Source organism: Tamandua tetradactyla, chromosome 12, assembly GCF_023851605.1.
Source record: "Tamandua tetradactyla isolate mTamTet1 chromosome 12, mTamTet1.pri, whole genome shotgun sequence".
Taxonomy (NCBI): Eukaryota; Metazoa; Chordata; class Mammalia; order Pilosa; family Myrmecophagidae; genus Tamandua; species Tamandua tetradactyla.
In genome coordinates this window covers 11533732-11558853 of record NC_135338.1, presented here as the reverse complement: position 1 = coordinate 11558853, position 25122 = coordinate 11533732, and the positions used below count along the sequence as shown (strand labels likewise).

The 25122-nt window shown below is 41.3% G+C and overlaps 1 protein-coding gene across 3 annotated transcripts in view; it reads left to right on the top strand.

Moving 5' to 3' along the window:
* SAMD4A (sterile alpha motif domain containing 4A) overlaps positions 1 to 25122 on the top strand; it is a 240429-nt gene that overhangs the window by 79118 nt on the left and 136189 nt on the right. The gene's annotated exons all lie outside the window — the stretch shown is intronic.

The following is a 25122-nucleotide window of genomic DNA, read 5'->3' as shown; positions in this document are numbered from 1 at the left end:
GATACTGTTTTTAATTTCCATGTTACAGATGAGAAAAGGAAGGCATAAAGAGATTATGTGGACTGCACAATGTCGCACAGTTAGAAAGTGGAGGAGTCGAATTCAGGCTGAAAATGTCGGAAACTGTGACCCCATCGCTCTGCATCTGGAGTCGATGGTCAAGTGCTGTGTTTAGATAGCGCGGTGAACTTTAGTTCTAATGGGGTTGCGTTGTTGTAAAACTGAGCACATCCATGACTGTGGTTCAGATGTTAGATTAGACACATGCCTGGTGCTGCGGAACACGTGAGGGGCAACATGATATGATAACAAGAGAGCAGAGTCAAGAAGCCAAAGAACTGAGGCGGAGTCTTGCCTCTCACACCAGTAATTGGGTGTCGTGGGCCTCAGTTTCTTCATTTGCAACATGACTGATCTGTAGCTGATAAGAACCTCCTGTCATCTGAACTCAAATTGTAGGAATGTTAGTGACATTCACTATAATAGGTTACTGAACATTAATGGTCCAATAATATGAATTTCTTTCTTTTTTCTTTCTTTCCTTTTTTTTTTGGCATGGGCAGACTCCGGGAATCAAACCTGGGTCTCTGGCATGACAGGCGAGAATTCTGCCACTGAGCCACCATTGCACAGGCCTGGATTTTTTATTTTTAAGTTAACTTATTTTATTTCTAATTAGTGTCGTTTTTAAAAGTTATACTAAACATGTACCAAAAAATTTCAAATGGGACCCAAAGATTTAAAGTGAAAAAATGAAAGCCTTACTTCTCTGCCTTGCGCCTCCAGCCTGACCATCCACACAATCAGTGAACAGTTTTCTCCTTTCAGAAATTGGCTATGCTTGCGCAATTATGCAGTATATGTTTTACATGAATTTTATGATTCTGCTAATTTCTTTAAATTATCTTAATTACAAAAACGGTATGTAGCTATGTGCTCTTCGTAAAGAGATATTCTAAACAAAGCATGTTTTTTAAAAAGCACAAGACTTGAAATTTATTTCCTTTTAAAAAACGAATAAGGTACTCTACTGGAGAATATATTTGAATTGCAAAAATATAACTGTCAGCATAACAGACACATCAAAGTATTAAAATACACTTTCATTTTGTTTTGGATCTTTTAAAATAGGACAACAAAAGTCATTTAAGACATACTTGCTTATAGGTATTTTCCTATGATTATTCAAATTTTGAGGTTTGAAATACCTCTCCATTTCCTTCTAAGTGAGTTTTGACTGTGTTATGCCTTTAAAAAAACATCTAAAACGAGTTTCTTGTATCTTTTCTTTTTGTTTGTTTTTCATATAGTAGGTGGAATTCTGTTACCTAATTTCCCTGGTCATTGGTTTTCCAAGATGAATTTTCAAAAAGAAATGTTCAGGGTCTTTCCTAAATTAACCCCAAGAACCTATCCTTTATATTGTTACTCTGTCTCATGTTGTAGATCAATAACTCTTTCTATAAAAGCCAAGTCAATTAAACCATGTGTTTTGGGGCCAGGTGTTTTCTTTGGCTCCATTCTATGTGGCAGACAAAAGGAGTGGGTTCCAGGGCTTGCTTTCTCCACATGGCCCAGCTTGTTGCTACCTTAGAGCCAAAGGAATCCTACCTTCTTGGCTCTGCTTAGCGTTAGTAATGATTTCACTAATTTTCATATTAGGGAGTCAGGTCTTAGTGGGGAAGCTGAAGACATAACGTGTCAAAACAGGAGAGCAGCAGTTGGACATTTGTCACCACTACCTGTTCAGGGAATGGTCTAATGACTTTTCTGCAGGAGCTGCTGCACTGTGGAGGACCCAGGTGCAGTTCAGGCATACTTGTCAGGCATCTTCAGACACAGGCCCATGCTCTGGTACTGGAAACATCTGGAGGGCTTGTTCAAACACACTGGTGGGCCTCACCCCCAGAGTTGCTGAAGTGGTATGTGGTAGTTAGGGTCAGGTGTCAACTTGGCCAGGTGAAGGTGCCTAGTTCTATGGCTGTGGACATGAGCCAATGGCATGTGAACCTCATCTGTTGCTCATTACATCTGTAGTTGGCTAGGAGGCGTGCCTGTTGCAATGAATGATGTTTGATTTAATTGGCTGGAATCTTAGATGAGAGAGCTCAACATAGCACAGCCCAAGCAGCTCAGCCCAGGCCTTTGGAGATGCAGAAGGAATCACCCCGGGGAAAGTTGTTGGAACCCAAGGCCTGGAGAGAAGGCCAGCAGAGATCACCCTGTGCCTTCCATGTAAGAAAGAACCTCAGTTGAAAGTTAGCTGCCTTTCCTCTGAAGAACTATACGTTAACTAAATAAATCCCCTTTTTTTGAAAGCCAGTCCATCTCTGGTGTGTTGCATTCTGGCAGCTAGCAAGCTAGAACATGGTAGATTTGGCATGGGACGTGAGAAGTTGCATCCTTAACAGACTTCCAGGATGCTACTCTGCTGGTCCAGAGCCCACACTGAGGACCACTGACTTAGTTCCTTCAGAAGCCATAGCAAGAATAGGTTGGATGGACTGGTTTCACAGCATCAGTGTACTGGCGTTTTGGCTGCTGAGTATACAAAGCCACCTCTGACTTTCAGCTACTGAAGGCAGGAGAGCTAGCCCATGCTCCAAATCCGTGGAATGGGTGTGTATACCCATTTCATTTGTCCACTATGAGAGGATGGACCATTAAATTAAATGCTCAACACAAATGTGTTGTGAATTATGTCTTTCTTCTATTATTGTTTTGTTTTTCATATTTTTGAAAAGACTAGTATGATTAGTTGTGTCCTGCCCATTTAACCACTTTTCACATTTCGCTTTTAAAATGAAATCATCTTTCTTGCATTTAACGAACGGAAAGTTGTTCACCTTGCCAAGCAAGGTCCCGCTGTTCCTGAAACATTTTCCAAAGAACTGGGAACTCCATGCAGCTTTTATACAAGAGGCATGATGGAAATGTTCAAATTTATCTTACTCTGATACATATTTTCCAAGGTTTGATATTTAAATATTATTTATTACGTTGTATCTTAATGACATTCGTTTGACTCTGTATGATGAGCATTTGGAATTTCTTTTCATCTTGCTTTTAACCTCAAGTATTATTTAAATTTTCTTTGTTTTATCACTATTTAAAATAAATGAGGGCGGGCCATGGTGGTTCAGCAGTAAGAGTTCTTGCCTGCCCTGCTGGAGACCCAGTGCCTGTCCATGCAAAAAAAAAATAATAATAATAATAAATGATATCATCCCACTCCTCTTCCTCTAGCATTAAGGAATGGTCACCATGTATCAGCCATTGGACTAAGCCATTGGCAAGTGTGAGTTAATGCCACAACAACCCGATGAGGAAGGCAGTTGTCATTTTCTCTCTTTTGCAGATGTGAAAACTGAGATTGATGAGGGATTAAGCAACTTGCCCAAAGTCCCTGGCTAGTAAGTGGCAGAACAGGGACTCAGATCCAGTTTCAGGTAACTCCGAAGCCAAAGTGCTTGCCCACTGTGCTATCGCCCTCATTAAAGCACACTTCTTAAAGAGTTTTCCATGCATGGCCCTGTTAAACATTGGCCCTGCCAACATTGAGTCTAAAATAGTCAACCTTATTGAACAGATAATAAAAGCATAGCAGCTGGACAAGCATTGAGTAAGCTATCAATTGATATTGATATGTAAATAGTTATACAGAAAAGACATTACATTAAAGGAAAATCACATTTATTTGGCATAAGGCAAAAGGTCTATAATCTGCCTTTCCCTTAAAATTAGGGGAATGTTTCAGGATTTAAAACGGAAAGGCGAGGTCTTAATAAAAATTAGTTTGGAAGAGCCTGTTGAGTATGGGATTTATTCTTGCAAAAGGTTTTATTGTGAGGTCAAATATGTTTGCCAGAGGGGTAGGTTCCAGTGCTGTCTCACTAGAACTTTCTGTGATGCTGGAAGTGTCCTTGAGGTGTTCTGTTTGATAAGGTGGCCAGCAGCCGCCTGTGGCCACTGAGGGCTAGTGCAGCTGAGGAGTTGAATCTTAAACTCTATTTAATTTTGACTAATTTGAATTTAAATAACCACAAGCAGTGGCTACCACACTGGACAGCACAGAGTCAGTAGGAGGCAGTAGAAAGATTGTATAGTAAGAGGCTGGAATGAAGGCTGAAGGCCGTGGACCTGCACCTGGGTGGACAAAAAAGCCCTTGTCTTCCCTTGGGAAGGACACTTGTTACAGTGATGGGAGGGAGTTAAGGGCCAACTGGAGGAGGTGTGAGGTTTCAGACATGAGATGACCAGGGCAGGGACAAGTCTCTGAATAGAGGAAGTAAGAGAAAGGGCAAATTGAGACTTCCGTTGTAGGGAACGTGGCAGGATTTGGCAGCTGGCTGATTGTGCGTTGAAGTTCAGTGGTGGTTGGCGACTTCTTCAAGGTTTCTGGCGTGCTGTTGGGGATTCAGATCCATTTTGCCATGTCTTAATTTGGGTTGACATAGGAACATCCAGCCTAAGATGCGTTATTGACAGAGCATGTATCTTGAGGCCGTGTCAGGAAAGCAGGCTAACAGATGCATGGACAGATTAATATATGCATGGAGATACTAGTTAGTGCATGTGCGCAGATAACAGAATTTTTCTGTGATTAAAATGTGGTAGGAAAGTCAGTGTGATGGAAGTGCCATGAGCTAGGGGAAGAATGGTTAGAAATGAAGTTGGAAAAGTTGCTTTGTAGGCAGCAAGGAGCCATGTGGTCCATGTATAGTCTAAGTGTGATAGAAGACTTTGGAAGGTTTGAGAAAGGCAACCGAAGAGTTTCATTTAACTTTGTAAATGAGCTCTCTGGCTGCGGTATGGAGAATAGAATTTAATGCAAGAGTAAAAATGGAAACCAGGAGCTCGGTTAAGTTATTCCAGTATTCTAGATGAGGGACAGCGATGGGATGGTCCAAGGTGGCAATGGCGAATAGAAGAACAAGTGGTTGGACTCTGTCTGTTTGGAAGTCATGGTCAACAAAATTAGCTATTGGATGAGGTGCACGGTGTGAGAGAAAGACAGGAGTCTGGGATGATTCCGAGTTTTGCCCTGAGCATGAATGCTTCCATTTACCGAGGCAGGGGAACACTGAAAGAGTGCCAGGTTCACAACCCAAATCAAGGATTCGTTTTGGACATGTTAAATTTGAAACGCCTTTTAGATATCTGAGTGGGGCTGCCCAGTAGGCAGTTGAATATGGGACCCTGGAGTTGTCTCATGATTTGGCAAGTAGTGACTTTTTAGTGTTCTGAGGAAGCCCAAAGAGAAAGAGAAGCCAAGTAACAACAGTACTTAAGAATGGGACAGAAATTTTAGGAAATGGGAAGTCACAGGAACCCATTTTGGAGTGGAGTTGTAGACCGAGGGAAGGAACCTGCTATTCTGGTTAAGGAATTGTGGAAACTGAAAAGGGTATTTATTGGAGGAACCAGTGTAGGGTGGGGGTGATCACATCCCTGGGAGAAAGCCCACACTGGAGACTTTGGTATAGTCCTCAAAGAAGGGGGAATAGGGAAAGTTATTCAGAGAGAGGAGGAGTGGAGTTACAGAACTCAAGGTTTAGGAGGTGCCAATGGTGAAGTTTCAGTAAGCAAGGAGATGTCAGGCTGCAGGATGAATCTGTCATGGTATAAGTCAGTTGGTGCCTAGTCTTTGTGCATGAGGCATTTCTTGGTTATTTAATCGAGATTGCATGCCTCAGGGTTGAATAACAGAGTGGGAAGTGTTGACTTAAATTGCGTTTTCAAGCAAGCATGAATGTCAGAATTTAGGAGACTTGGATGCTGAAAAAAGATTAGTTTATTTTAGAAGGTGGAACTTCTCATTTTTTCTTATTTGCCTATAAGTAATTGCCACCCAGTCATCTTGACTACAATTATAAATGGAGGATTTCCATTTTGCATATCATGTTCAATATTTTTTCCATTCACGTGACCAGGATTGATATATTTGGTATTCATTCCTAGTCTGTGTAGACTTTTAGCCACAAGAAATGCTTTAAAAAACGAGGTTCTCTGTTATTGTTACTGACATAACATTCCAACAGGACAATTTAGGGGGTTATTGAGAACTCTTATTTAGGGAATGATTATTCCGGAGAGTCTCATCATGTCTTTCCACTTACCTCCACTTTTGTGCTTCACTGCGGTTCACTTTACAGAGTCGATAGAAAGAAGTGAACACAAAGAATTAAATCAATCAGTTGCTACCCAACTTGTTAGCAACTCTGATAAAAGACCTGGAACACTGGGCTTATTATTGTTTATAGGTAATCTTTTTCATCATTTGTTGATCCACCAGTCCATCCTGTCACTCAGCTTTTACTACGCGCAAGTACTCGATACTTACTTAGGTAGATAAAATGGAATTCCTGCTGCAAGCCCTGTGTATAGAAGAAAAGGCTTCCTGAAACCTGGGCTAGTGATTCTTTCCTTCTTGTTTTGGAATGGTCCCATTGTTGAAGCCCTCAGGGCATTCATTGGTGGTAGCTCAATTTTATCCACTTGCCATCTTCCTATAGTAGCCCCTGTGACTGGGCTCGAGTTATTTCTTGTGGGTTGACAGTAGGGAAAGAGGACTTCCTTCCGACTCTTGCTCATGCTCAAGCAGCTGCTTCTTTCTCCAAAAACACCAGCTTCCCCAGCCCCCAGCTGGCTCCTCCCGGCTGAGACGCCAAAATACACCAAAGTCCCTGCCAGACCGAGCCCATCCAGTGACCGTGCAAATGACTGATGCCACTCCCTCACACCAAGCTTTCTCCAGCATAAGCTTTTATCCTCTTTGTCAAGAGCTTATTTTGTCATCTTGCTTCCCTTCCCCTATAAATAAGCTATTTTTTTTCCCACCAGGCATGCCCATGTCATACGCTTGCACTGTGCATTCTTTCAGTGTTTTTTACTAGCTTGACCTTTTAGTTATTTTCTTTCATCCCTATCAGGATCTCAGCTGAGGTCATGGAAGGTCAGAGTTAAAAAAAATACTGACCGAATGCTTTTCATCAGAAAATGGAAGACAGCGCTTTCTAGACGTTCGCAGAAGCTACCTGGTCTACACTGACCCTTGCCACACGTTTGCAGAATTCACCATTTTCACCTCAAGGTTTAGAGATAAAGTGATAAGGAGGAATTATAAATAAGAACAACCCCTGAGAGTGTTAGGATGAGCTTCAGATTATCCTAAACCGTTTGGCCTTTCTCTTGGTTTAGAATTCCTCAAGACCTGTTGCAGTGATTTATTTCAGTTGACTCAGAATATCAGGGCTTTGAAGCTTCTGAAGTAACTTACAAAAGGGTCTAGTGGTTATATGGTATCTGTCAACTTACTGGTTTTTTTAATTATTATTATTGTTAATTAGAGAAGTTGTAGGTTACAGAACAATCGTGCATAAACTACAGGATTCCAAGATACGAGCCTGTAATTAAAAGCTTGCATTGGTGTGGAATATTTGTTACAATTGATGGTAGCACATGTTAGTCATTGTATTATTAATTATCATCCATGTTTTAACTTAGGGTTCCCTGTTTGTGTAGAGTAGTTCCATGGTTGTTTTTTTTTTTTTAATTTTCATTCTGGTACCATATATACAACCTAAGATTTGCTGTTTTAACCACATTCAGATCAAAATTAAAGTGCTTTAATGATGTTCACAAGGTTGTGTTATCATCACCACCTTCCATTGCCAAAACATTTCCATCGCTCTAAATAGGAGCCCTGTACATTTTTAAACATTTTTAAATGTAAAATTTAACATATATACAAGAAAGCAATAAATTTCGAAGTACATTTTAGCAAGTATATAGAACAGATTTCAAAGTCTGGTGTGGGTCACAGTTCCACAATTTCAGGTTTTTCCTTCCATCTGCTCCAAGACACCGGAGACTACAAAGAAATAACAATATTCAGCAGTCATGCTCATTTGTTAAATCCTCTCCTCTGTTATAACTCCTCCTTCTCCTTTGATCCCTCTCCCAACCTGTAGGGATATTTGGAGAAACCCTGTACATTTTAAACCTTAACTTCCCTTTCCCTATTCCTACCCCATCCCCTAGTAACCTTTATTCTAGATTCTGAGTCTCTGACTCTGTTTATTCTAATTATTTCATATCAGTGAGATCATTCAATATTTGGCCTTTTGTGTCTGGCTTATCTCATTCAACATGGTATCTTCTAGGTTCATTCATGTGGTTGCCTGTATCAGGACTTCATTCCTTTTTACGGCTGAATAATTTCTATTGTGTATATATATGCCACATTTTGTTTATTCTTCCATCAGTTGATGGACATGGGTTCTTCTATGTTTTGGCAGTTGTGAATAATGCCATTATGATTATCAGGGTGCAAGTGTCTATGGAAGTCCCTGTTTTCAGTTCTTTTGGGGTTATACCTCGTAGTGAGATTGTGGGTAAAATGGTAATTCTGTATATAACTTTCTGAGAAACTGCCACACTCCCTTCCACGGTGGCAACACCATTTTATTTTGCCACCAGTGATGATGAGTGTTCCTGTTTTCCTGCATCCTCTCCAACACTCGTAATTTTCCATTTTTTTAATAGCAACCATTATAATGCGTGTGAAATGGTCTCTTGTTGTGGTTTTGATTTGCATTTCCCTGATGGCTAATGATGTTGAGCATCTCTTCGTGTGCTTTGTGGCCATGTGGATATCTTTTTTGAAGAGAGGTCTGTTCAGAGCTTTTGTGCATTTTTAAGTTGGGTTGTTTGTCTTTTTGTTGTTAAATTGAAGGATTTCTTTATATTAAAACTTTATCAGATATGTGGCTTCCAAATATTTGAAAAATCAATTGGCCATAAACATGAGGATTGATTTCTGATCTCTTAATTCAATTCCATTGGTCTATATATCTATCCTTGTACCACTAACTGGCTATTTTTATTCTTGTGGCTTTGTAATAAGTTCAAGATCAGCAAGTGTGAGTCTTCCAACTTCATTCCTTTTTCAAGATGGCTTTGGCTATTCAGGACCCTTTACACTTCCATATAAATTTAGTGATTGGCTTTTCCATTTTTGCAAAGAACATTACTGGAATTATTATTGGGATTGTGTGGAATCTATAGATCGCTTTGAATTGATATCATAGCAATAGCCTTCCAGTCCAAATATGGACTGTCCTATTTGTTTAGATCTTTGCTTTTTTTTTTAGCAATATTTTGTACTGTTCTGTGTACAAGTCCTTTACGTCTTTGATCAGATTGATTCCTAGATATTTGATTTTTTTGTTGCTTTTTTAAATGGGATTTTTGTCTTGATTTTATCTTTGAATTGTTCATTACTAGTGTATAGAAACACAACTGATTTGGGGGGGGGGATGTGATCTTATTCTCCACCACTTTGCTGAATTTGTTTTTTAGCTCTAGGAGCTTTGTTGTGAATTTTTCAGGATTTTCTGTATATAGAATCATAACTGCAAATAGTGAAAGTTTTACATCTTCCTTTCCAATTTGGATACCTGTTTTTTAGGTCATGGGCAGGCACCAGAACTTGAACCCAGGTCTCCCACATGGCAGGCAAGAATTCTGCCTGCTGAGCCACCGTGGCCTACCTGCCCTGGATGCCTTTTATTTCTTTTTTGTTGTCTGATTGCTCCGGCAAGGACTTTCAGTACAATGCTGAACAACAGTGGTGACAGAGGACATCCTTTCTTTTTCATGATCTTAGGAGGAAAGCTTTTAGTCTTTCATCATTAAGTAGGATGTTAGTTGGGAGTTTTTCATCTACGCCCTTTATCACGTTGAGGAGGTTTCCTCTATTCCTAGTTATCCAAGTGTTTTATCAAGAAGGGGTGCTGGACTTTGTCACATGCTCTTTCTGCATCAATTGAGATGATCACGTGTTTTTCTTTTCCTTTCGTTCTGTTTATGTGGTATCATTGATTTTTTGTTTTGAATCACCCTTGCATAACAGGAATAAATCCCACTCGATCATAGTTTTTATGAAATACCTTTTTTTATAATGTTCAAAGAAAAGAGAGGATGATGGGGGCACCAGACTACTGTTGATGTGTCGAATAATAATTGTTGGTCATCAGAGTAGCCCCCTCCTCCCACCATCCTCCTACAGCGTCTTTTGTGAATTAGCAAAAAGTGCCCTCTCTTTGCAGAAGCCCCAGTGGTACAGCTTCACAGGCAACCTCCTTTGACTGTTGAGCAGGGACCTTTATCAGGGCACATGCTGCACAGCTTTACTTCACAGTGGCTCCGAGTCAGAGGGCTGGAGGCAGGACACAGACAGCACCAAGCCAGGAGACCTGTGATTGCTGAGGGTGATTTCATGCCTGCCTCATTGCACACAGCATAGATGGTCCCTAAAATGTGTGCAGAGAGCAAATTTTGGAAAATCCTCCTATCGTTCTTTTGATAATTTAAAAAAAGTTGTAATGCGCCATCCCTCTCGTTGAGCTCAGTTTGGCTATCTGTGCCTCTTACTGTTTGCATGTTTTTCTGCCTGTGTCAAATCTAAAGATATTGTACAAGCAGACTTAATTGCACTTAGGGAGTTCAGTATTACATGAGTTGTTTCACAAAATGAATAAGTTCCCTACTTTTCTTTTGTTTTACAAATTCAATTGTCATTTAACGGCTCTTTTTCATGGAAGGTAAACATATACTTTTTAAGTATGATTGAATGCTTTGCAACTATTGGTTAGTAGGTTGGATAAAACATATTAAAGAGTTAAGATTTCACAAAACTTACTAGTGAATATGTGTGACCCACAAAGAGATTTTGAAAATAATACCTTGTGAATTATTGATATTTATATATAGTCATGCCAGTTCTGAGATTTCCACGATATAAACAGCGAGACCATCTCCTTTACTAAAGGAACACTTTATATCAATCTAAGGTAGTAATATATTCATCATAGAGCAATGTCCGGTGATTTTTTATTTGACCCCTGAAGGCATCCCAGTTTTGGCATTTAATCATAGACGAGTTCTTGGTCATAGTTCTTATCTTGACATCAACAAAATGCCACAGCAACAACCCCCCTGTGCCCTCTTTAGTACTTGCATTCACCTTCTAGAACATTCTTCCTTGGGTCTAGTTCATTTCACTCCTCCTTGCCCACTTAAGTGAGGGATTGGAAGACAAATTACACTCAAGAGTTAGCGTTTCTCCACAAGATTACACCACAAACTGCTGAAAAGAAACCCAGAAATTTACAGTCTACCCTTTATCTTAATTCCTAGCTTGTGCTAACCCCCTTAGGATCTATATCCTCTTCATATAACTGTCTGGAATTCTCCAAAGTCCCTCGTTTCAGGAGACCAGAGAACTCTTGGCCATATAAGAAAATGGTAAAAGAATTAAAGTGTCAGATCTCAAACCTTTCCGTTTCTTTGCTTTATAAATGAATAACAGTGATCTACGAGTGAAAGAATTTAGCTAACCCGTGTCATTTGGGACCTTCTAAAGTACTACGGAAACTCCGCTTGCCTCAGACAAACTTGTGGCCTGCCAGCACATTCCTCTGTGGTGAGGTGGAGCAGTACTGCTGGCGGGACAGGGGTTCGCTCGTAAGGCTGGGGCAAGGAGCCGCTGTTTAAAAATACACTTAATTATACTCCTCCTCTGCAGTAACATTCATACCATTTTTAGCCCATTACAAATACAGTGATTTTCATTTAAATCAGGTCCATTATCTTATTGACCTAGTTTTGATTTTGTAATCAAAATGTTCTATTTCTAGATACCTTAACCCAGAATCTTTCTTAAAGGTTATAGACTCTTTGTGGAGTTTTTTTTTGGTTCGGTTTTTTTTTTTCCCCCTCCCATATCTGCATACAGACAGGCTGTAGAAAATGGTACTAAATTGTTCTCTTTTTGAGCCCTGGTTCTCTCCACTTGATTTCAGACTGCAGTGTACCACGGAACCTCACATCTGGTACCTTTTTTTGGTGACCAGAGGGAGTGATGCGAGGAGAGTTAAGGAATCTTATTTCTATTCAAAATAGGATGGAAAGGTCCGGATTCTCTTTTTTCTTCCCTGTTCACCCTTTTTCTGTCCTTTCCCTCTTCTCAGCCTTCTCTTCTTTCCTCCCTACCCGCCTCTCGCTGCCCAAACACTGCCCTGTTCTCAGTCAATCCCACGTATCTTAGGCCTTTGCCTTCTCTGTGTTTCTCTCCCTCCTGTTTCCTTCCTTCTCTCTCCCCTACTTTCTCTTCCTTGTGCTCAGCAACATGGGCTGGGCCCTTTGTTTCTTAGCTCTGGTTGGCACCTCGCTCACCCACTAGAGACATTCCTTGGCCTCTGTTTCGTCAGTTCGTCTTTCACCAGTGTCTACTCCGGACCTTGAGAGCCCTGAAGAACTTTCTGCTTCTCCTTCAAGGTTTTCTTTTCATATTGTTTCTTGCCTTCCTTCTTGACGCATGCAGGAATCTTGCACTTCTCTCTAGACAGTGAATAGGATCGGAGAATTTTGCGATTTAGCATGAGCAGACTTCTTTCTGCAGGCGAGGAAGCAGAAGACCTGCGAATAATTTTCCCCAAGATTCGGAGGCAATTTAGTGGCAGCATCGAGACAACTATCAAGTCTCCTGAATTGGGTGGGCCACGGTGGTTCAGCAGGCAAGAATGCTTGCCTGCCATGCCAGAGGACCCAGGTTCGATTCCCGGTGCCTGCCCATGTTAAAAAAAAAAAAAAAAAGGTCTCCTGAATTGGGGTTCTTTTCCACCACCCTTTTTCCTAGCCAGGAAGTCTTACAGATGCTGCACCCAGTTCCTCTTAGTGTGCATCTCTCTCAATCACTGGCGCTCCCAAATATTGCTTGGTTCAAATGTATTTTCGATACCTTGAGTCTTAAGTGTGTCACCCTGCTGCCAGAAGATGAAGTGCAGTGGCAACGGTCTCTCCCTGGGGCTTTTGGGGAATTACTCAGGAATGGTATTTTGCTCCAGGTCATTTCTGTTGGTGTATTCATTCCTAAGAACCAGTCGATGACTATGACATATGATATTCAAACTTGAGCTCCTTCCTGCCTAACCAGAGTTTCCCTGTTCACTAGGAAACCACATTTAAAGCTGTGTCCTGAACTCTGCCCAGTACGTCAGCTTGGCCAGGAAGGAGAGGGAATTCCTACTGGAAGTGGTCACTGGGGACTCAGAGAGTAACTGGAGGTCAGGAATTTAGCAAGGAACACAGCAGGAGCACAGGGTATGCTTCCGTTTGCTGGGGTCCGCTTTTTTTGTGTTCCAGATTCTCTTTGTGGTTGAGGTCAGGAAGAACCCAGCATGCCAGGCTGCTGGGCCGATGACCCCATGCTTTGAGATTTTATGATCTAACAATAAATTTTCTTCCTTAATTGAGGAGACTCAAGAGAGTGTTACTAGCTTTTATCTCAGGAAGTCAGGATGTCACAAACAGGAATGATACAGTTATCTATAATGTTACAACCCTTTCATAAAAGAAAAGACATTTGAACACAGAAGTTGGAAGAATATAATCTCAGAATAGAGGATAGACCTGTTTACTGCATACATATAGTTCCAGGGAAAGTTCCCACTGGATTGCCCGGATTTTGCTCAGTTAGGCACAGGCCAGCAAACCCTGGCTGGTAAGTCCCTGCCACTTCTCCCTCTCTCCAAGGAAAGTATAGAAGGATGTGTAAAGATGATGGCATATAAAGCGGCTCATCAATGTCTGGTACAAACGTAGTAAGTGCTCAGTAAATTATATTTGTTTTTATCGGCAGTCCCCATAGCAGAAAGGTAATTGGGCTGGATGACTGTTTCAGTTGGACTTCAAGGGACATTGCCGTTACTTGGTTTTTTCATCACAGACTCAGGTCTTTCTTTAGCATTGCCCACCTGAAGCTTAATCTTATCAGTTACCGCATGTCTGGTCTGGAAGGATACTTTCCAAGCTCACGGGAGGCCAATCCATAAATTAAAATATTAGGTGGGTTGGATGCTGAGGTGGCAATCGTGCTCTTGGGGAACATGGAAACAGAGCAGGGGGATTGGTTGACTAAGTTTATTCTGGTAGGGTTAAGAGAGAACCCATTTTACTTCACTAGAATTGATTTTTTTTTTCTCTCTCTTTCTATTAGACATTCTTCTTTATTAAGGGGCTGTAAAGCATTGCAGCTCTTGTGCAGGCTCCGAAGCCAGAGTGGCTTGGTTGAGTGACATTGGGCAATTTGTTTGACCTCTCTGTGCCTCAGTTTTGTCATCTGTAAAATGGGGATAATGATAACATTTGCCAAACAAGTTTGTTTTGATGAGGAACAGAGTTATTACATATAAAGAACTTTGAAAGATATTTAACGAACATTTAATAATATAGCTAGCTTTGTGATAGACATGGAACAATGAATAAGAATCAAACAGGCAGAATTTGTTAAACTCTTTTTTTTTAATTTTTTTATTCAACATACCAACATACAAACACAAAATTCTTACCATATGATCATTCCATTCTTGATATATAATCAGTAACTCACAATATCATACATAGTTGTATGTTCGTCATCATGATCATTACTTAGAACGTTTGCATCAATTCAGAAAAAGAAAGAAAAAGAAAACAGAAAAAAATTCATACATGCCGTACCCCTTACCGCTCCCTTTCATTGATCACTAGGATTTCGATCTACTAAATTTATTTTAACATTTGTTCCTCCTATTATTTATTTATTTTTAATCCACATGTTTTATTCCTCTGCCCATAAGGTAGATAAAAGGAGCATCAGACGCAAGGTTTTCACAATCACACAGTCACCTTGCAAAAGCTATATCATTATACAATCATCTTCAAGAAACATGGCTACTGGAGCACAGCTCTACATTTTCATGCACTTCTCTCCAGCCTCTCCATTACACCTTAACTAAAAAGGGATATCTATATAATGCGTAAGAATAACCTGCAGGATAACCTCTTGACTCTGAAATCTCTCAGCCATTGACACTCTATTTTGTCTCATTTCTCTCTTTCCCCTTTTGGTCGAGAAGGTTTTCTCAATCCCTTGATGCTGAGTCCCAGCTCATTCTAGGATTAGAATTGGTTAAACTGTTACTTTAACTTTTCTTACTATAGAATTCAGCTCTCCACTAACCTTTGGCTTCTTCATTGTGTGAACAGATTTTCATGTCATGTCCCTCTGTCTAGATTGTTTTTCATTGATTGCATTTTAGGGGAACTCTTCCCAGGGACACTTTGGAGTGATACTTTGATCTGAAGCTGTCAAAGGCTTTTCTCTCTGAGTCACACCTTTGGAGATGTGTGGTGGATACCTGTCAGCATCTCTTCCCGCAGTCTCCACTTCCTGGCCCTTTGGTTTTGGACTTTGGCTTATTTGGTGGTGGTAGGAGAAGCCTCATTGCTCTTGATATACCAAATATAAGTCTCTCTGCTAAAATATTGAGAGATGCTGAGATACTTGCACAGGTGCTTTAAAAATAAGTGACAAAAACGATAGTAAATCCTTCTGTCACTAGTTTCTTACGTGCTCTATCGTATTTTTCCAAGCTCATAGGGTAAGGTGACAGCTCATCTGTTTTTTTTTTTTCCCCTTTTCTCCATCCCTTAGAGAAACTCACCAACTATTTTACAGTGGAAGCCAATGGCAAATTGACTACTGGCATTCAAGGTGCCTTTTCAAGGAATGCTTGCATTCCATCTAATCTATAAATGTGTTGAACACCTGGAGTTTGGTGATTTTTCAATTTTCTCCCTAAATTTAAAGTGATGAATTAACGTTGGTATCAGCCATTGAAATACTTTACTGTAGAATATTGCAGATACTTTGACCATGGAAACTAATTAATCTACCCCAACTGTCTCGTGTAATGAGAAAGTTTAAACTGATAATCAGCTAGAAGTTTCCTTCTGTAAGTAATACTATCAATTCATATAACAAAAGTCTTTTCCTCATTGCTCTCTTATCTTCCTATCCTTTTAAGCATAGGTTTCCTCCCTGTCTGTGTTCTCAGTTTCCAGGAAAGCTGGAGTCAACAATATGATGAGTTGTTCACTCTTGTTTGTTCACTGCTGCCAGAGAAGTCAGCAGAGATGCTAGGTTTTCGGAGTGGATAAGGAGAGATCAGCTGGAAGCACAGACTGTGTCTAGCCTGGTAATCAAGCTTCTCTGCTGAGAAGTGTGGCAACCTACTTTAAAGGCTGAGCTGGGTTCTCTACTAGGGCATAGGCACCCAACTGGTCCCCTCCAGTCATGCATTCCATGTAAAAGGATTGCCAGGCTCCTACCTAGGGGGCAGCTGTGTGGTAAGATGGTTAGCCACGTCGAGCAACTGACAGTTTCATATGAGGTCCGTTCAAATCAGCCAATGAAAAGTCAATTACCTTTCTGCCTGTATTAATCAGGGTTCTCCAGAGAAACAGGATCAACAGGATATATATGGATACACACACACACACACACACACACACACACACACATATGTATTTATATGTATATATATATATATAGGAGGTTTATTATAGAAATTGGCTCAAGTATAGAAATTGACCATGGGGCCTGGTGAGTCCAAATTCCATAGGGCAGTCTCTAAGCTGGAAACTCTGATAATGGTGGTTCTGAAGCCTGAGCAGTCCAAGTTCTGTAGGGCAGGCTGCAAGCTTAGAGCTCTAATGAAGGTGAAATAGAATTCACTAGGAGAAGCTGGCTGGCTGAGGTAGAGGCAGAAACTCTTCTTTTTGACTTCTGTAGTCCTCAATTCTTGCTTCTAAGACCTCCAACTGATTGGATGTGGTTTCCCACATTACTGAGGGAAATCTCCATGTTTGTTGTAGATGCATTTAGCAGTAGATGAAATCAACTGATTGTAGATACAAATCCATCTACAGAATACCCTCACAGTAACTACCAGGCCAGTGCTTCTTTGACCAAACAACTGGACACCATAACTTTACCAAGTTGACGCATGAAATTAACCATCATACCACCCATTTCTTGGCTGTGAGAATGTCCTCTTTGAATTATTATTTGCAACCTGGCAGATCTGAATAGTTTAAAGATTATGTGGTGGTGAGATCCCATTCATCCTAGGAACAGAGGCTTTGGGAGTGTGAAAATCCTTTAACAGCAACAGAGTAGCTCAACTTTTTATTCTAGGGTCTTGAAGTCAAGAATATGCTTTATAATCAAATAGCACAAAGTAGATGTGAGATGAGCATAAAGAGGGTGTGTAACTATTTGACTTTCCAATGAATTGTAAATGTTAGCCTAGGGCCTCAACACTCCCAGACCTTCTAGAGGTTTGTGTCCCCTCATGTTACAGATTTTGTAGAAAGACCCCTAGAGAGACTCACAGGGCTGTATTTTCTGTTGGGGGCTCAGCCAGTCACAAGTCTGAGCCTTCTTTGAAAAGATGACTGGCAAGTCCCATCTCTCGCTAGGCTCCCATTCTGGTCGTCAGGCCCACATTTCCAAAAGCTTCTCCTACATTCTGTTCTGAGGAAGCATCCGGCTCTGTCAGAGTCAGTCTGTCCAACCGTGACCTCTTTCTTGCCCAACCTTTGCCCACGGCCTGACTTCTGTAGTCCATTTTGTGATATTCCCATGGTCACTTGGGCTGAGGACCTCAGAACCTCTTCTATTGCCATGCCAACTCAGTCTCCAAATGAGGTTCATTCTATCATCCCCGTGTTCCTCAAGCCACTCCACTATTTCCCTTCATAATGTCCTTAACTTCTCACTTTTGATTCTCACTCTATATCTTGTAATGAATGACAACATCAGTGTCCAAGACAGATTGGAGTGAGAAATTGTGTGCACCCATTGGCCAAGCACCTCCTACGTTCTCTGTATTTGATAGGGTATGGGTGATAAAATTGCAGCCAGTCTGGTACTTTGAACTTACATGACCCCGGACAAGTTGCTTGGCTTCTTTGCAATTCCATTATACCCATAAATGGGGATGCCTTGCTCACAGGATACCTCTGGGAACTTGACATAGGGAGTAAGGAATCAGGCAAATAAATGAGACTTGAAAACCAAAAATGCATTATACCTCTGGCTTCTGTAATATAGAAAGGAGATATTTAGGATTTACAGTTCTTCATGGCTATGACTCTGTTTCTTTGCTCCTTGCAGGGGGTTTTCCAGCCTTTTCCCACATCCAGGCACATGGAGAAAGTGTTACCATTCGGTCAGCACACTGGGGTCACCCAGCTACCCCAGGCCCTGCCTGGCTGCCAGAGGGCTGAAGGGATCAGTATCTGTACAGGCTCGTTCTCCATTCAAGAGGTACCATGTTGGGAACTCAGCCTCTTGGTTTGTAAGAGACCCGCTACCTTCCCTGGTAGGATCCATTCTTATCAAGACTATCTTTTGTTTGTTTATTTCTTTCTTTCTGTTTTTGAAGGTTTTTTTTTTTTTTTTTTCCTCTTCTATAGCCCTTCCTTTACCTGGACCATGAATAGCCAATTGCTGAATTCTTACCCATTTTCTCATTCTTGAGCAAACGTTTACTGGAGAAACTTCTTTGAGGAAACAAAGATGGATGGACATGCCCCTCCCCCCAACCCGAGGGATGGGTAGTCATGAGGTAGAACAGGGCACCTAAAAATTCAAAAAATAAAGAAAGTGAACAAGTCCAGCTATTAGAGAGCTGGGTGACTCTGGACGAACTTAGTCTGAAAGCGACCTGTTCTGCGTCATTACCTGGGAGAACACTTTGGACCACCTCAGAGCCCTGTATCTCAGAACTCCCGTGAGACGGGCAGGCATCTGGAGTCACCCCTGGGTTGTGCTGGGGGTGCTGGGAAGAGATCGGTCAGCGGGTCTGGCCCATCCTGGAGGTCCTGTGGCAGCCTTATTTTCCTTGCTCTGGAATCTTAGCAAATCTCATTTCCCAGATTTCACTCATATCAAAACTCTCCTTTGTACCGTACTCTGTTGTTCACAAATCACCATATTTCTTTTGTCAAACATAAGGAACCACGGGAAGTAAACTTTATATTTACTTCACCTGTATTTTCATTGAGGGAACCAAGACTTTGCTCAGAAACTGGGTAGCTTGTTCCAAGAAGTGACGGGCTGGGGACATAACCCCAGGCAGTTGTCACTACACCATCCAGTCCTCTCTAGGTATATTTGCTCCAGTTTTGCCACAAAGTGTGTTGTGTTTGCAAAGAGCAGGAAAAAGTTCTTTCTCACACTAAGAAGTGTTTCTTAGAAAGTTACTGGGAAGCAGGAGTGCGGGGATTCTAAGAACTGCCCAGGAGGACAGCAGCTCAGGAAAGGTGGGAGATAGACCACCCTGATGCCATGGGTAGTTATTTCAGTTTTCTGAAGCTGCCAGAATGCAATATACCAGAGATAGGATAACTTTTACAACGGAGATTTATTAGGTTGCAAATTTACAGTTCTAAGGTAGTGAAAATGTCCAAATTAAGGCATCAAGAGGAAGACACCTTCTCTGAGGAGAGGCTGCTGACATCAGGGGTTCCTCTGTCACATAGAAAGGCATGTGGCAACTAGTCCTTCTCTCTTAGTTCTGGGTACAGTGGCTTTCCAAATGTCTCTGGGTGTTTTCCTTTCTCTCTCCAAACTTCCCTGCGTTTTATCCTCTCTTAAAGAACGTCAGTGAAGAATTAAGACCAACCTTGATTGGGCTGGATCACATCTCAGTTGAAATAGCCTAACCAAAAGGTCCCACCCACAGTAGGTCTGCCCCCACAAGAATGGATCAAAAGAGCGAGGTCTTTTCTGGAGTACTTAACAGATTCAAACTAGCACAGAAGTGGAGAACAATCCAATCATCACAATTCATTTTCCAAGTTGGCCAAGTCAGACCCACTGGAAAAAAAAAAAGAGTAAATAAAACATCAACTTAAGATTTTTAAAAATTATGCTTGGAATCTCGTTATGGCTTTTAATTGCAGTCCCCTTGAACCACATTTGAACAGCCATTTTATAAAGTGAGGTTCGTGCACAGTTTTTCACCACTGACTTTAATGATTTAGATTGTTCGTGAAAACCAAGCACACACCTCCCGTTCTTTTAGCCACAGAACTCTCTGCCTATTAAAATCTGAATTTGATTTGCTTTGTAGAGAGCTCAGGTAAGCCAGTCTATTGCATACTCTTCATGCGTGAGTCTCTTTGGTCCTCGGAAGACTCTTTTTCCCTATGGATTTGACCAGCAAACTTCTGTCTCCTGAGTGGCAAGAGCATGACAGAGTAACGGGCACCGCAGACTTGAAGACAAAACCTCAGAGTTCTGTACCTCAGGCAAATCACTTATTCCTTCAGAACCTTAGTTTTATTAATAACACCACAGAGGGGGTAACATTTGAAAGTGCTTTATAAATAGAAAACTGCAATTCAGATTTTACCTTTTTGTTTCCGTGCATGTCTATATCTAGGACAGAACATAAATTTACTAACTTTGATATGGTAAAAGAAAATAATACGGAATAAAAACTGTTTTTCATACCTATACTTCAGATACCTAATGTGGATTCTGTAGATTTTTTTTTATGTCATTTTATTCCTGAAGAGTTCGAAGTCCTGCCTGTCCCTGATGGGTCGGCCATATTTTTAAGTTTCTGAGTGGTTAGCCAGGCAGTTAGAACAGAGTGCTAATTAGCAGATAAAAGCAGGCCATGGAAGTTGACCCTTGGGAAATCTAGCCCAGAATTTCCTGTTCCTCTAAGACAGCTCCCGTACCAGTGGAGGCCAGCATTTGGATATTTTACCTGTGCACTGAGATCAGTTAAACCAGTTAGTGTGCATCATGGATGAATTCCTTGTGTGTGAAAGTTATTTCATGGCATACTATTCCATGACCACTGATCATACCCATACATTGAGCCAGCTGTTTCCAGATGTCTGCTCTTGGTTGCAAGGAGGCTGGCAAGGGATTGTGGATGTGCAGATATGTCCTCACTAAGGGGAAGACATCTCAGGATGGTCCAAGGCATCTCTGTTCTAAGGACAGCCCCCTCGGTAAACAGCTGATTCCCAGATGCTGACTGTTGTTTATCCTCTGGGAAAGCAGAATCCACGGGAGTACAGACGAGGTAGCAGAAGTACATGATTGAACACCGGGCTTATCCACTGAGAAGAGGCATGCTCAGTTGGCATCGAGATTGACAGCTGCCACTCATACAAGAAAACACCATCAGCCAAGACCAAAGCTGTTGGGAGCCAGAGAAAGTGGTCAGATTTGGCAAATAGGAGCAACTGTCAGATACAGGAGACTTGGCGTCTTTGCTGCAGCCACATGTGGCAGCTTTCACCCTGGGGTGCTTCTAAGGTACCTCTGACAAGTGTTCATCACTTGTTGGAAGAACCAGGCGTAGTAAAAGGTAGATGACCTGGTAAGGCCAGAGAGATTCAATGCAGATGGAAATAATGCCTCTGGATGTTTTGCTCTATTTAGTCAGAGGCTTGTCAGGGATAGATGTTGAGACTTTGCCCTTTCTCTTATTTCACACAAAAGGGTATATAGTTATTGAATGTATTGACGGAGACCCCTTTTGGATGGGACAACTACTGATGCCCCACATCCCTCCTCAGGGAGGGTCCTCATGGCCCCTGTTCAGACCCTGGGCATAGAGTGTGGCGCTTTGTGGGCAATGTTCACGCCCCATGCCGGCCATCCTAGAGAGGGGTCTTGGACACCAAAGGAGATCCCTGGAAAGTTCTACCAGGATTTCCAGTGCTGCTGGGGCTGCTGCCTGCACCACATAGCAAACCAAAGGTCACGGGCTCTGCAAATGCAGTCTTGGTTGCTCAGTGGAAAGCCCGGATCACAGGGGTCTGAATTAATTGATCACACTGGGAAAAGTACACTATTGAAGTTGGACGGAGCAGGTTGAGGGAGAAGTGATTGAACTGAGTAAGAATGGGCTTAACTGAAGAGTTAAGCTGCCTCAAATCCTTCTTGAAAGTAGGCAGGATGTAAATAACAAATCATAAATAAATGAAACTCGGGAGCTCAATGAAGGCCCTTTAAATATACCGTCGCTCACAGCTGCAGTGTTTCGAAGTGGAGTTAGCTGGTATGTACAATTATGGGCCCTAACTCCTTGACACTGAGTCTGGATTCAACTTCAGATACTTTTCGTTGATATGCTTTTATCCAAAGCCTATATAGTAGCCATGATGAGTAAAATGATGGACCGAGGTCCAAAGTACTGCACCAAAACAACTAAACCTACTTTTCAATCCAGTTGGGATTTTAGGGATTCAAGTTTGTAGTCAAAGGATGTTAAGATACGATGTGAGCCCCCACACCTGATGCAGCGCTAGCACCATCAGAGAAGTATATGCTCTACCTTTTAGTTTTTCTCTCTGTTTAGGCAAAATCACGACTACCCTTTCTTTCTGTCCTGTTTACATCAGTCTTACTGCAACTAACTTGCAACTTTATCCAGAAGTCTGTAAGGTAAAAAATGGAGCAGACAAAATAATTCTTCAAAACCCTTGGAAGTGGCATCATGTGAAGACCCACCCCGCAGTGCCTCTTTAGTTCTTTTTTCCCTCCAGGGTTGGACTAGATGATTAGTTGTTTCTTTGGTTGAGTCTCAGATGAAGCACAGTAGAAGCTTATTTAATCAGTTTACCAATTAACCTGTGCTTCGGCTTCCCTCTAATTAACTTATCAACAGATGTCTATGGAATACTGAGCAGCCAGCTGCTTTCTAAGAGTCCTCCTACTCCCCATCACTTGAGGCCTGTTGTGTTGTTGGTTCTCAAACCTGTTTACGCCAGTTGTACTCGTTCTGGTTAAGACATGTAGCTAAATGTGTAAACAGATGAAATATGAGTATGAAAACGAGAGCTGTTTCTGTGAAAACTATACCGTTGCCTTGGAAAGACGTGTTAATGATGAGTTTGCTAAAAAAAAAAATTGAGGCTAAATTAAATGTAGACAAGATAACTCTAAATGATTGTGGGGAAAAGTCATGGAAGCCTAGGCCAATTCTGCAGTCGTATTGGTTTCCAACTGCCTTATTTTTTCCTCTTCTTCAAAGAGACTGAACCTAAAGATCATAGCAGATATCCTGGTTTACACAAGAAAAACAATTGGGGACTTCTAGAAGTGCACTCGTCTTTGAAGAAAAGGTATTACCTCTGCCCCAGTTTTAGTGACTGAACATTCATATTTTTTGTTCAATAAAAATATATTGTTTAAGGTATGGAAGTATCATTTTTATGATTCCATTGCTTTAAACATTTTTTAGGTGAACATTCTGCCAACCCAGCCTGATGGTGCTGGAACGGGTGGTTTTGGATCAGGTATTTAGCAGTGGTATTGTGTCAAGTGTACATACCTACTGAGCATGTCAGGATGCTTACACCACCCAAGATACGAGAGAACTGAGCTGAGGAGAGAACAGATGTCTCCCATCGCATACTCATCTGGGACACATGGTAATTGAGGGAAAACATGGACAGAATTGTCTGTGCTAGTTCTTTCCCTCCCTCTCTCCCTGTCTCTCTGTCTCTCCCTTCACCTCTTCCCCCAACCCCTCACTCCCTGCTTGCTTCTGTTCTTTCTCTCCCTCAGCAATGTCGTTGAGTTAAAAGATCTTAAATGTTCCTGTGATCTGACTCTGAAATAAATAAGGGGAGTTGAACAACAGAGCATATTTCAAAATACTTGTTCCATGGAAGATACGATCTTGGGATTAAATGGATTTTATGTTTCTTATGTGAACCCAACCCATACACGTATTTCCATAGATACTAGGTTCATTATGTTTAATTGGTGATTTTTTAAAAACAGGATGGTTTCTTTCTTTACAAAGACAATCATAACAGAACTCCTGTAAATAAAAAAACTTTGGTAGAATCCAGTAGATTCTTCAGGAACGTGCTTATTTCTCAAGAAGTGAGGTCAGGATATAGTGAAAGAAAGGTTATTTGACATGTCCTAAAATCCAATGAGCTTTAGGTCTTTTTCTAGTCTCTTTGATCTAAAAACATTTTGGAAAGACTTTCCTCTATTCCTGTGCCATGTCTAGATTCTATAACAGAGCACCAACAACTGTAGGAAAAATGTGAAAAATGCCTGTAGATACTGGAACATGTTAACAGAGGCCTTTGAGAACCCTCCGAAAGAATAATATTTTACAGAGAGGTGGTTGTTATCTTTAACAATAAAAGCCATATGAATGTGCTTTAATTTCTGCCAACATGGAATGCTTAAAATCATAAATCAAAGTATGATTATTGGATTCCTAGTCGCTAAGGGAATGCGGAGACCAAAGATAAATGTGTCAGAAATGAACTTCATGGGAAAGCATGCGTCCACCCACCTCCAATAACAAGAGGCTTTTCTTCAATTCATTAGGGGTTTAATTCTTGGGGCTTAATTTTTGCTAGATCTTGAGCTATTTTATTCTAGAGCATAAACCAGGTGCTTCTCTCAAGTTAATGGGGAACAACTGATGGCTTCCAGATAAACTAGAAAAAAAAAATGTTTCTCACTGCAGTGCTGGACAAAATGCAATTAAACAGCATTTCATCTGAGTGGACTTAAAAGATGGATTTGTCTTTTGCTTCTCAAGACATAGGTCCAAATTTGGAGCAGATGGCTGAAAAGATGGATGGTCACTGAGCTCTCTAAGTGGAATTGGTTAGAGTTCCTCCATCCTCATTAATTCCTCATTGATCGCCATCCATGTCCATCTTCTCAGACCCTACATAATGAACCCTGATTCCGGAGAATTTTCTGGGTCTAGAATAACCAAAATATGCTGGCTAAACTCAAGATGGAGTGAAGGGCCTTCTTAGTTGATATTTAAGGCTTCGGGAAGAAAGGGGGTGTTTCCACCTGCAATCTTATTTTCCCTACTTTTGTGACCTTGCTGATGTCTTCCCTTGTAATAAGGAGACACAGCTGAGCTGGGTGGACACCAGAGCCAACGAGTAAAGAGATGATTGCCTACATTGATGAACAGGCAAAACTAAGTGAAACAGGGACATTTGGGTCTCAGATCAAGCCTGGTGAGAGACTTGAAGCCACCCATGACTAAGCAAGACTGCCGGGGGTCACCCAGCTATGAAATAAGTTCTAAGAAGAAGCAGATGATTGTGGGGAAATCCCAGAGTGTTGTTCTGGGCTGCAGGTGAAGGGGGTCCCCCAAAGTCAATGGAAGGAAGGACCCGTAGGGAGGACTGGGACAGCAGTGT